This window comes from Anguilla rostrata, chromosome 2 (genome assembly GCF_018555375.3).
Source record: "Anguilla rostrata isolate EN2019 chromosome 2, ASM1855537v3, whole genome shotgun sequence".
NCBI classification, from domain to species: Eukaryota; Metazoa; Chordata; class Actinopteri; order Anguilliformes; family Anguillidae; genus Anguilla; species Anguilla rostrata.
The window spans coordinates 28,515,575-28,529,988 of record NC_057934.1 but is presented as its reverse complement, the minus strand read 5'-3'; the positions used below and the strand labels follow the sequence as shown (position 1 = coordinate 28,529,988).

General features: G+C 39.1%; 1 protein-coding gene across 1 annotated transcript in view; it reads left to right on the top strand.

The window, feature by feature from the left end:
- znf646 (zinc finger protein 646) overlaps window positions 1-14,414 on the top strand; it is a 59,104-nt gene that overhangs the window by 20,619 nt on the left and 24,071 nt on the right. Inside the window, exon 3 of the mRNA XM_064324436.1 lies at window positions 13,561-13,648. The gene's annotated coding sequence lies outside the window, so the exon portion shown is untranslated. The remainder of the gene's footprint in view (window positions 1-13,560; window positions 13,649-14,414) is intronic.

Genomic DNA, 14,414 nt, shown 5'->3' with positions numbered 1-14,414 from the left:
AAATAAAGGATATTTGTTTTATGGGGTTCCAGAGGGTACCACCCAAATGGGAATTAGCTTCTGGAAGTGGAATATGGCTGGGAAATAATATTCAGATGATATTGAATCCAATTTGGAGAGGTTTTGGGAGATTTGGGCCCACCTTTGGGGAAACACATGTCAAATTTTACTGGTTTGTTCAATCCACTGGGTACGATTGAAAAAAGAAATCTGGTTTTGCCCAGTGTCAGAAGTATATATAATCACTCCAGAATAAAGAAAATAAACAATTTTTGGATTTCTTAGTTGTTTTTCAGAATAAATATGTCCTATGTGTTTACAGGGTGAGATGCCCATATAATCAGGAGATTTGGTCATTTTGTTGCAAAATTTATTTCAAGCTTTGAAAGAAGTATGCCTGTACTATATATAATTTAGAAGATAATGGGGTTTATTTAAGACAGGTGGGTTTTCTTACAAAAAAGCCCTGGATTTCAGATGGGATTAACTGGGGATTACTTTTTTTATGAATTTTGTAATACATCAACTGATAATAACATGCTAAAATTCCATCATATCAAGTGTCATAGTTTGTTACTTAGTGGCAATCTCGAAGATTTTCATTAAAATACATGTCTGTTAAGTCACTATATATCGCTGAATTATGTAACACAATGGTGATTGAGCCTATTATTATATTAATTTATATTGTTATTATTATAATTTATGATTAAAGAACTGGGTGTCTGTGGCGACACTCCCGGGAAAAAATCATAAGCGGCGCACGGTTAAGCCGCGTTTCCACAAAAATTACCCGGAACTTTTAGTCCCAGGAACTACTTTTCAAGGAACTAAAAGGTTCCTTCAGCCCATGGTTGTCTGCATTTCCACCGCGGTCTAAAGTCCTGCGAAGATTAGGCAAATTAGCCCACTGACGTATGAAAAAGCGACGTTGTCGTCCGTCCGTCCAAAATTACACTTTTCATCCTCTCAATCGGTAATGCGGGAGACACATGTCCCTGGCTTTTACATTTGACGCAAAACTACCGAACGTCGGAAAATTCTAATACCTAACTGTTTCTTTTTTTATTTTATTTTTTTAAGTACTGAAAAAGTGCTGAAGTTTCAGCATAGCGTGCAACAGTACGTCAGACACATATTCCAATCCATTGCTCAGGTTAGCAGAGAATGCATTTCAGAGCGCCACAGAGACAGATAGAATAATAACACATAAATGCACATTTCAAATAATAAATACGACATTGAGAAAAAACGAAACAAAAGACGAAATATCAAGTCGCGACCTACGCGCAGAGCAGCCAATCGTTTTATTTATTTAGACATTGGCAGATGAGAGAATTTTCGGTTACGCTGACCTATAAAACGCTATTCCAAAAGCAAAATCAGACATGTTATACATCTTTAGAAAGCTTATACTCTCACCTACGGAATGAATTAATTGTCAATCAAGCCAAAGTGCACTAAAAAGGGCGACAACGCCGTAAGCAACAGGTGTGGTATTACGCACAGCTGTTATTGAAGATAGCCGACCCAGGCGTCACAGATGCGCATATAACGGATTGTCCAAGACGATATATGACCACTCATTCGTAAAAGGGACATCTCTACGCGTAAAACCAATGGTAAGATTGTATATTTATTCAATGTTTAGTCCCAGATATTGTCCTATCCTATCCGCTTCTGTTTTGCATCAGAAAACGATGTCAGATAGGTCTATCAGCAAAGAAATGGCTTAGCTATGCCCCGAAGTCCTCAATAATAATAGTACTCCAAGAAATTATGAAAATCGTTGACAGCGTTTCGTTAAGTGCATCGTCTTTAATGCTACGCCACAGTGAATGCGCAAGTGAATGCGATAAGAAAACATTCCGTTACGCTGAACTATAAAACGCTATTCCAAATGCAAAATCAGACATGTTATACATCGTTAGAAAGCTTATACTCTCACCTACTGAATAAATGAACTGTCAATCAAGCCAAATTGTACTAAAAATGGCGACAACGCCGTAAGCAACAGGAATCACAAACGGATTGTCCAAGACGATATATGACCACTCAGTCGCAAAAGGGACATCTCTACGCGTGAAACCAGTGGTAAGATTGTATATTTATTAAATGCGTAGTCCCATTGACTGTATAATGACATGGTATAATTAAATAAAAACGTTGTCTCGTTTATTTCGTTATTCAGTGAGCAGCGTTTTCACTGCTATTAGCATATTTTAGGGATAATGTCTGGTTTATCTTGTTGCTACGGAATATCACATTACATTACATTACAGGCATTTGGCAGACGCTCTTATCCAGAGCGACGTACAACAAAGTGTTTAACCATAAGCAGGAACAAGTGTGTCGAAAACCCTAGAGGGCAGTAGCCTACCGTTCCAAGTGCAGGGAACAACCGCATAGTTCAACTTGGACCCTGTAGGAGAAACTGCAGCTGTAGGTCGTTATGTTATGGTAGCAACGGAATGAAGCGGACTATATATGTATTAGGCTACCGTCATTGTTTCATTATACCAGCGTGTTTTCGCGCGTTTGCACAGAAACTCAGAACCTATCAATAAAATGGTTTAGCTATTTCTCAGCATAATGACAGATTCAAAGACTAAACAAACTCACCCGGTACTGTCTTCATATAATGTCTGGCCCTGTCTTCCACTGCTTCCCTGACGTTCAGACCCTCCCCTCACTGATAAAAACTAGACCCTACGGTGTCGGATTACTTGCCTCGCCATGGATGTCGCTTGCCGTAAAGAAGTTTACTAGATGTTGTAACCGTTTAGATTTGGAGCCACAGCTCTTCCACACCCCACCTAATAAAAACGGCCAAATGGCGGGCAAACCATATGGCGGACATAGGTTGTCCCAATAGTAGTTGTAGAGCACATTCAGATGCATCGGTCGATGAAGTTTTGTGTTGATCGGACTTACGGTGTGGCAGTTATGGACTTTTAAAGTATGACCCTTTGTTATAGCGCCACCATCTGGTCGACATAGGCAATTTTTCGTGCCTGAGTAGTGGGGGGGCCATAGGAGCCCACCTACCAAATTTGGTTGGTCTACAACTTATGGTTGCTGAGCCACAGACATTTTAGCGGAAAAAACTTCCACGCCCCAACTAAAAAGTCTAAATGGCGGGCAAACAATATGGCGGACATAGGTGGTGCCAATGGCAAAGTTGTAGAGCACGTTCAGATGCATAGGTCGATGAAGTTTTGTGTTGATCTAACTTATGGTGTGGGAGTAATGGCCTTTTACGCAAAACCATTTGTTATAGCGCCACCATCTGGCCGACATAGGTGATTCTTAGTGCCTGAGTAGTGGGGGGCCATAGGAACCCACCTGCCGAATTTGGTTGCTCCAGGACTTATGGTTGCTGAGCCTCAGACACTTTTAGGCGAAAAAATAAGAATAATAATAATCCTAACCGATACAATAGGGTTCCACCAGCTTCGCTGCTTGGACCCCTAATAATAATAATAATCCGAACAGATACAATAGGGTTCCACCAGCTTCGCTGCTTGGACCCCTAAAAATACGGCAGTATGGATTAGTGTTGTTATTATTTTATTACGCTTTCTCATATATTCCTTCAGCCTTTATGCCCTTTTTTGATGAAATCTCCTTTGTTTTTGTTTTATTCTTCTTGTTCTGATTGCTAATTTAACACCCAGCTCAGCTTTATTCTCGAACAGTTTAGCTAACAAAACCAGAAACACCAGGGATAACATTTTGCAAGGCAGTTGTTTAAAAAATATCACACAACAATCATTCACGAGAAAGACTATGTTTATTGTGCATGAGATACATAATTGCACGAGCCGGATTCTTCTCTGCAGTGTAAAGATGTTCATACTGGGCAAAAGGTGGATAAAGAACGTCTGTGGAAATTGATCATCACTAATTCTACCCCAGGTCTGCTACAGTATTTTAACGGCTCGGCAGTGTAAAGACAGCTTAAGTTAGTCTAATGTTAGACAATGAATGAGTACGTACATAACGTTACTTTTATAACAACCATTTTTATTCAGTAAATAGTAAGTGTTATAGTTACTGTGGCCCAGGTGCCAACTGACTGACGTCACACACAGGCAACACTGTTTGGAAGTTGGGAAGTGAGGTCCAAAAACACACACTGCTTCTCGCCATTGGTACCGCCAAAGAGAACGAGATTGCCACTTTAAATTGCACTAGACAGCTCATACAGATATTGAACCATGACATGAACCCTCATACACACATTTACATCAGACCAGGGATAGATACATTTTGAATTTCAGATACTGTTATCATTTTCTTGAAAATATTGGGCTAAATAACTGAGGTTTGCATTTTTGGAATTATTCAATTGACCATTTGGTAAAGCATACTGTAGCTTAAGTATGTGATAGGGTTAAAAAGCACACACAAGCACGCACACTTACAGGCATATAGTGTCGTCTTCTTCTTTTGGCTGTTCCCGTTAGGGGTCGCCACAGCGGATCATCCGTTTCCATCTCTTCCTGTCCTCTGCATCTTCCTCTGTTGCACCAACTAGAGCCCGACCGATATATCGGCCATTATTTGACTTTTTTGATGACATCGGGATCGGCAGTTATGCAGCCGATGTGTCCTGATTTTTAAATAAGTATAATAAACAAAAAAAACATTGATTTATCTGTACTTGTCTGTTCGAACGTTGTAATTGCCAGAATTATCCAGTAGAGTACATACAATACAAGTGTGAACTGCAGCAGCTGACGCGCTACTTCTGTAATGAGACGTTTGTCACTCGTGCCTCATCCAATATTCTCCACTGCAAGACTTGTCTGCACAGATTCGATTGCCACAATAACGGTATGTATATTTAGTGAAAGTTTTTAATTAAATGTGTTTATACGACCACTGTGTTTATCAATCCTCATTATCAAGCGAGCGAGCTAGCTAACATATTTGGTTCACTTTAACAAGCTAGCTGGCTAGCAAGCCTTTATGAAGTGGCAGTGAGCACATAAGCAGCGTAGGATCTACATTTCCAGAGGACATCGCTGTATTCTCAAATAAATAACCAGCCAAAATAAAATGGTGATTGAATGCATCACACATTTGTTTTTTTATCTGAGATGATATTAGCTACTATATGATGCTGTGTCGATAGCCAACGCGTTATTGCAAACGTGTCATCTAGTCACGCGTCATCATAGCAAGCTAACCAGACAGTAAAAACGCTGATAAAACACTTCTAACGTGGATCATTTTAAGCCATGTTATCTAGCTTTGTCGTGATAACATGAGAGAAGGATTGCTTTTGGAGAAGTGAATCAACCAACAGTTAGCGTCGGGTAACCTGCACGAAAGTGCATTGTAGTTTCTTTCGCGTATTTCATCCAGTCAATTTAATTTTATCTAACGTTACACTTGATTCACTCATTAGCTCCGCTAGATAATGTCTTACTCTTTGAGATCATGTAGTAGAAATAAAATAAGAAAATATAATTAATTTAACTTACTGAGAATATATAATAAGAAATAATGAGGCTGTGTCAATAGCTAATGCGTTATTGCGAGCGTGTGTGTCATCTAGTCACGCGTCAGAGCGCATTGTAGTTATTTTCACCACCAAATTCTTATGGACAGGGAAGCTCGCTAGATAAAGTCTTACTCTTTGAGATCATGTAGTAGGAATAAAATAAGAAAATATAATTAATTTACTGAGAATAGGTACTAAGAAATAATAACAAATTAATAACAACAACAATAATAATAATATTTATAACAATACATGTTTGAAACTGGAAAACTGATTTTTTTAAATTAATTTTTTATAGATGGCTGGAAAAGAAAGAAGTAAAAGCAAGGTGTGGAGTTATTTTGATTTCACACACTTAAAGATGGTGTTAATATATATATATTTAATTTAATATCATCTTTTACATTTTTTTATCTAAAGTTCTTTGTGTGTTTATTTATATTTTTATTTGTTTGCTTATAAGTTAAATGTTCTTAAATATAGAAGCTTTAATAAAATATACACTTTTCAAATTGATTTGAAAATGTTGCACTTTTTGACAAAATATCGCTCAAAACATTGGTAATCGGTGGGCTAGGACTCTCCAAAATCGGGATCGGCATCGGACCCAAAAATCTGGCATCGGTCGGGCTCTAGCACCAACCACCTGCATGTCCTCCCTCACCATGTCCATGAACCTCCTCTTTGGCCTTCCTCTTTTCCTCCTGCCTGGCAGCTCCATCTCCGGCATCCTTCTCCCAATATACCCAGCATCTCTCCTCCGCACATGTCCAAACCATCTCAATCTCGCCTCTCTCACTTTGTCTCCAAACCGTCTAACCTGTCCCTCTAATATACTCATTCCTAATCCTGTCCAGCCTCGTCACTCCCAACGAAAATCTCAGCATCTTCAACTCTGCCACCTCCAGCTCTGTCTCCTGTCTTTTCATCAGTGCCACCGTCTCCAAACCATACAACATAGCTGGTCTCACTACCCTCTTGTAAAACTTCCCTTTCACTCTTGCTGGTACCCTTCTGTCGCAGATCACTCCTGACACTATTCTCCACCCGCTCCACCCTGCCTGCACTCTCTTCTTCACCTGTCTTACGCACTGCCCGTTACTTTGAACAGTTGACCCCAAGTATTTAAACTCATCCACCTTCGCCACCTCTACTCCTTGCATCCTCACCATTCCGCTGTCCTCCATCTCATTCACGCACATGTATTCCATCTTGCTCCTACTGACTTTCATTCCCCTTCTCTCCAGTGCATACCTCCACCTCTCCAGGCTCACCTCAACCTGCTCCCTACTCTCACCACATATCACAATGTCATCCGCGAGCATCATTGTCCACGGAGACTCCTGCCTGATCTCATCCGTCAACTTGTCCATCACCATTGCAAATAAGAAAGGGCTCAGAGCTGATCCTTGATGTAATCCCACCTCTACCTTGAACCCATCTGTCACTCCTACCGCACACCTCACCGCTGTCACACTTCCCTCATATATATCCTGCACCACTCTTACATACTTCTCTGCCACTCCCGACTTCCTCATACAACACCACACCTCCTCTCTCGGCACCCTGTCATATACTTTCTCTAAATCCACAAAGACACAATGTAACTCCTTCTGACCTGCTCTATACTTCTCCATCAACACTCTCAAAGCAAACAATGCATCCACTACTCTTTCCCATAACTTCATACTGTGGCTGATCAGCTTTATACCTCTATAGTTACTACAGCTCTGCACATCCCCCTTATTCTTGAAAATTGATACCGGTATACTTCTTCTCCACTCCTCAGGCATCCTCTCACTTCTCAAGGTTGTGTTAAACAATCTAGGTAAAAACTTCACTGCCAGCTCTCCTAAACATCTCCATGCCTCCACAGGTATGTCATCTGGCCCAACTGCCTTTCCACTCTTCATCCTCTTCATAGCTACCCTTACTTCATCCTTGCTAATCAACCGCACTTCCTGATTCACTATCCACACCTCATCCAACCTTCTCTCTCTCTCATTTTCTTCATTCATCAGCCCCTCAAAGTACTCCTTCCACCTTCTCAAAACACTCTCCTCGCTTGTCAGCACATTTACGTCATGTATTATAAAGGGCGTTGATAAGGTCACTGATAGAGCTGAAATGCTCAACTGTTTCAACAAACATTTTGTTTCCTCTGGTTTTCTGTTTAAGGCTACATCAGGTAATCAGCCATTTACTGATGCCGTTGTAAATAAGAGAACGGGACAAAGTTTTTGTTTTCCCCCTTTTTCTCTACCAGAAGTACACAAAGCGCTAAAAGGTATAGACTCAAAAAAAAACAGCTGGTCCTGACAACTTGGATCCTTATCTATTGAAACTTTCTTCTGATATTATTTCTGAGCCCCTAATGTATCTCTTTAATCTCACTCTTGAATTGAATGTTATCCCCAGTGTATGGAAATCTGCCTTTGTTCTGCCCCTGTTCAAAGGAGGGGAGCCCTCAAATCTAGATAACTACAGGCCTATTTCTAAGCTTTCAATTCTGGCTAAGGTTTTGGAGACACTGGTGGGTGATCAGATCAAGGGATTTTTAAGCAACGACAATATTTTAGCTGAGTGCCAATCAGGTTTTAGAAAACAGCATATCACTACTACTGCAGCAATTAAAGTGGTTAATGATGTTATCTGTGCGCTGGATAAGAAGCAACACTGTGTCACCCTTTTTATTGACCTGTCAAAGGCATTTGACACTGTAGATCATGACATCATGCTACAAAGATTAGTCAATATAGGATTTTCTGACCAGGCAGTTTCCTGGTTCAGAAGCTACCTCCTAGATAGAACACAGTGCATCCAGTTTGATGGAAAGACATCTGGTGTTTTAACTGTACAGAATGGGGTGCCACAGGGCTCAGTTCTGGGACCTCTTTTATTTACGATTTATTTAAACAATATTGGCAAACACGTGGCAAATGCCAGTTTTTATTTTTATGCAGATGACAGTCATCTACTCTTATGCAGAAACAGTAAAAAAGGCTTTTGAAGACCTACAGTCTGCTTTTAATACCATACAGGCTCGGCTTTATCAGCTGAAGCTTATTTTGAATGTTGATAAACCCAAGTTGATGCTCTTCACTAGGTCAAAGATAGAGCCGCAGACATTACCTTGTATCGTTGCCACACAGAGTAAACCAATTGAAAGGGTGACAACTTATAAGTACCTGGGGTTTTTAATAGATGATGGTCTCACTTTTAAGTTTCATATAGATTCCCCTGTAAAAAAGCTTAGGTTTAAGTTGGGTTTTTATTTTAGAAACAAGTCCTGTTTTTCTCTTGAGGTGAGACAGAGGCTAGTCTCAACTACTTTCTTACCGGTAATAGATTATGGAGACATTTTATATATGCATGCACCTTTAGCGTCATTGCGTCGGTTGGACATGATGTATCATGGGGCACTGAGGTTTGTCACAAATTACAAATTTTTGACACATCACTGTATTCTTTATAGAAGAGTGGGCTGGCCCTCCTTGGCATTACGTAGACTGTGTCACTGGTATATTTTCATTTACAAGGCCATATTGAAATTGCTTCCATCTTACCTCTGCATGTACATTGTCCAGCAGACTAATGGAAAATACCGACTTCGCTCACAAAACAGTGTTTTATTGTCTGTGTCAATGGTTCGTACTGAGGCTGGCAAGAAAGCATTCCAGTTCTCAGCTCCTTCTGCGTGGAATAAGCTCCAGAAAGAACTTAATTTACAGGAGCTTTTATCATTAAATGATTTTTAAAAAAGGCTTAAGGTTATGGAGGAAAGTGAAACTTGTAATTGTTTTGACCCTTAGTTGCACTACAGATTACTCATGTTAACTAGATTGTGAAACTTTGTACATTGCTGTTTGTCTGCTTTTATAGTATGTTAAATGTTAAAATTTTGTTGTGTCTGTAATCGAATGCTGCTTTCTTGGCCAGGACTCTCTTGAAAAAGAGATTTCTAATCGCAGTGAGACTAACCTGGTTAAATAAAGGTTAAATAAAAAAATAAAAAATAAAAAATTTCCATCTTTATCCTTTGTCACCCTAACGTGCTGCACATCCTTCCCAGCTTGGTTCCTCTGTCTAGCCAATCGGTACAGGTCCTTTTCCCCTTCCTTAGTGTCCAACCTCTCATACAGCTCACCATACGCCTTTTCCTTAGCCTTTGCCACCTCTCTCTTCGCCTTAAGCTGCATCTCCTTGTACTTCTGTCTACTTTCTTCGTTTGTGAGGACAACCTGCACTGCAAAATTTCATTTGATCTGAAAAAGAAGAGGCCTGGTTACATACTACTCACAAATCTAGCTACTTACTGGTCTATGGGGACAGACTAACATTATGAAGGCTGAATACATACAAACTCCTTTCATGGAATATTAGTTTTTTTTAGAGAGAGGGGTAACATAATATAATGACGACAACAGGTCATTCAGCCCAATGATGCTCGCCATTTTCCTAACTAAATTAGAGCTCTGCTTACCTACAGACTAGACAGTATCTAACACTGTATCAAGCCTAGTCTTGAAAATCCCTGCCTCTACTACATGACCTGGCAGGCTATTCCACACATTTGACTACTCTCTGTGTGAAAAAATTCTGCCTAATGTCTGTATGGAATCTACCTTTTGCTAATTTCCATTTATGTCCCCTTGTTCTACTAACAGAACTCAACCTGAAGAATCTCAACTTTTTCCAGAGCCTCTATATCTTTTTTGTAGTATGGTCCCCAGAACTGCACACACTACTCCAAGTGTGGTCTAACAAATGTATTGTATAAGATAAGTATAACGTCCTTGGACCTATATAGTCCTTTTGGCTATATATCCCAGCATCCTGTTGGCCTTTTTTTTACTGCAACAGCGCAGTGCCTAGAACCAGAAAAGCTTTGATCAACCGTTACTCCCAAGTCTTTTTCAAACTGAGCACATACCAATTTTGTTCCTCCCATAAAGTAATCCTGCCTAATATTTTTATTTCCCACATGCAGAACTTTACATTCGGCTATATTAAATTTCATTTGACAGTTTTCCGCCCACTTCTGGATTTTATTTAAATTTTCTTGGATTACTTTAGTAGCTTCCAGACTGTTAGCTGGGCCTCCCAGTTTTGTATCATCTGCATATTTGACTAGTGTACTTTCTATGTCCCTGTCAGAGTCATTGATATAAATAAGAAAGAGCAGTGGTCCCAGCACTGATCCTTGTGGAACTCCACTTCTAACAGCTCTCTGCTCAGATAATTTCCCTCCTACTACTAGGCTACTCTTTGTGTTCCACCCTGTAGCCAGTCCCGAATCCAGTCTGAAATGCATCCTCTGATTCCTACTGTCTTCATTTTACTAACAAGTCTCATGTGGTACCTTATCAAATGCCTTTAGAAAATCTAAGTAGATAATACCATATGCCTTGCTGTAATCAAAACACTTGGTAGCTTCTTAAAAGAATACCAGGTTTGTCAGCCATGACCTTCCCTTATGAAAACCGTGCTGGCTATCCCTTAATGCTTTTTTCAAGAAATACTTCCAACTTGTCTCTAATGATAGATTCCAGTATTTTACATATTATGCAAGTTAAACTTACATCCCTGTAGTTTCCTGGATCAGTACGGTCCCCTTTCTTATATATTGGTATTATATTACCTGGCTTCCAGTCCTCAGGTATTTCTCCAGTTTCTAAGGACTGCCTAAAAATACCTGGGAGTGGTTTAAAAATGATCTCAGCTAACTCTTTGAGTACTCTTCGGTATTTGCCATCAGGACCTGCTGCCTTGTTTGTCTTTAGTTTAAGTAATCTGATAGTAACCTCTTCTCTAGTTAAACTGTCAACAAAATAACTATTTAAGGCATCAGCAATATCTATTCTTATAAAGTAATGCTCCTTCTTCAGTCGTGCTGCACCTGACATCCTCTTCTTTTCTTTTCCTACGACAGGTCTGGTACTGCGGGTGATCTTCAGTTGTTTATGTACTAGAAGTACTAGATCTTTTTAAGTACTAGAATGCTATTTTTTAATTCTCTAGCATTAGAAAAAATGTCCATCATTTTTGGATGTTCTTATCAAAAAAGACAGAGAGCATATTCACATTACAGTTTATCAAAAGAAAACTGATAGAAACACTTTCTTACACTACAGTAGTTGCCTTTTGCCCTCCCTGCGATGAAAAACACAGCCAATTCTTAAGAATTAAACGTATCTGCAGTAATGATGTTGATTTTGCATTCCATTCTAAAGAGCTATACAATCTTCTTTTTTTTTTTACAAAAAGGCTATGACTATAGGATATTGGATACGTGTTTGGCCGAGGCAAACTCAGCAGAATGACAATTCTTACTCTCTCCCAAACCCAAAGATGTCACTTGTATCCCTGTCATCTTGGTATCTACCTTCAGTCCTATTTACTGGTCATTGAAATCAATTGTTAATCACTCTTGGCATATTCTTAATTCTTATCCTAGTATTTCTAAATCCTTCGAAACCAGGCCTAGATTTGCGGATAAAAGATCTAAAAACCTCAGTGATCATTTGGTTAAGACTAATATTTCTAAACCTCAGAAACATTTCCTGTCATTTATACCTAATGGTAATTTTATATGTTATAACTGCATCAACTGCAATGCCATGATCAAGACCGCAATGTTCACACATGCCCTTTTGAGTAAAAAATCGAAGGTTCGAGGCAGAGTTACGTGCACAGCTTATTTTTGTTGCATATTTACTCACATAGTCTGTGTTATGTGGGAAAGACCACATGTGAGTTGAAAATGAGAATTAGTGAACATCAGTGTTCCATTAGGAATATGGATGTAAAAGTATCTGTTGCGTGCAACTTGTCTATAATTTTATTAAACAAATCCAACAATTTTATTTATTTAGTAAAACTTTTTTTTTTGAGTATTTAATAATACTGTGTACAACCACTAGCCAACGTTTGTGTGTGTAGTAGAGTTATATATCTAGTGTTCGGCAGAGACACTAGCTTAACTAGCCTACGTTTTCCAAGTACCATGTGTGTAGTTTATATTTCTAAAACCTAGTAGCTACGGTTGTAGGCTAGCTGTTTTGGCATAAAAGTAAAATCATATGACCAGTATCATTTGTGGACAAAGAAAATCCCAGTTTAGATTTAAAACACCATTGTCCATCGGATATTGAACGCAAAGCCAAAATGGACCAGATCGTGTCACCACTACAAGTGATTTTCAGTTTTCTAATTTTTGCTTTCTATTTAATCTTCATCACAGTATCAGGTGGGATGTACAGTCTGATTATGTTTACACTATGTGGAAGTTATCTGCAATTTATAGGAATGTAGTTTTCCTGTGCAAGGCTGGTTTGTTTTATTTATTTATTTTTCCTCTGTATTCTATGTAATGTTGCACACAAATTATTCACGACTATTATAAAGGATAAATACAAAAACAGATAATTGTGGATCATTGTAATATTGAAAGATGTGATGGATATCCAGTTAGCCTAACAATGCCAATGTTTCTCAGGTTGTCAATGTGTATGTCACATGGTGTATGTTTGATCCATTTAACCATTGGATGAAGAGGTCAGACCTCTTCATTTATTTTTTGGCATATTCAGCATAGTAAGGAAGGCTTACGAAATGTTTGTGCATGTCATGCCTTCATACATTAATGCAATAAAACAATAGTTTTGGGGGGAAAATGTTCTGTCGTTCACTATACAGTACATCTAACCTTATGGTAGTATTCAACAGTTTGTATATTGACCTGCACACACTACTCATTTGCTCAAGTGACACTGAGTTGCAATGGCCAAGGCTAACCAACGCATTACGCAGTAGCGTAAGTTTAGCTACCACACGCTATCCTCTCAACAAAGCATTATACGGAAGTTTGCATACTAACATAGCTTATATTGAAAACAATTTTTTAAGAGGTCAATGTATTTTGGCTTTAGCACATATGTTCAAGAAACCTACCTTCATTGACTATTCGGCTCACAGTGTTGTGTTGTTTAACCGAGAGAACTCGTTTCCTAGGTAGTTTGGGTTATGTGATTCCATTCCTTGTGCAGGTCACGTGCTTCCAGCCTCAGTGTGCAGGTCCTCCTGGTGGAGGTTGCCCAGTGTGCTGCAGCCAGACCCCTCTCCCTGGAAGGCGGAGTAAGGCGCAATTTCATTTTTCTATCTTGGAAAACCTATAGGATCGGACACCACTTCCTGAAATCTCCTACAACCCACTTACAGGCCACTAGACACACCCACTACACCAATTGTCCCTTCAATTCTTAAAAGCACAGTATTTATTTTCTAATGGATAGCAATCATTTTGCTGCCATAGAAAGTAATATCAGGTGTGTTTCATAAATGTACAAATTTTGCAAAATGCTGCTATAATGCTGTAACAGTATTATTGGACTGTTTTAAAATTCTGGTACCACGCTACTTTTACATATCAGTATACTGTGGAGCCCTTGTGGGATGATGTGCGTGGGGCAGATTAAATGTGTCCTCAAGATATGTATTGTGGAGCACAAAGCTTCTATTCGCAGTAACAACTTGGACTGTATGATCGCTGATCATTACGCCATGGTGGGACACACTCTACGCTTTTTTTTAGGAATTTTACTGAAAACTCTGACACCTTTGGGTTTAAATTATTGCTCTTTATTCCTTTTTTTAGTCTGTAATTAGCCTGTGATATCAGATTTTTAACAATTTGCTTATTTCTTTACAGTTGCTTTTTTCCTTGATTTAATAAATGTCTCCCAAGAAGAGTGCTGTCTAAGTTTATTTTACAGCGTTATTTATAAATTTTATTTAGAGAGCTTTACTTACTTTAAACCAGTGCCCTTGCAAGTTATAGATTACAAATTGTATGAGGAAGTTGCATGTTATTTGTAGGGCTTCTCCTCCTATGTTCTGATCA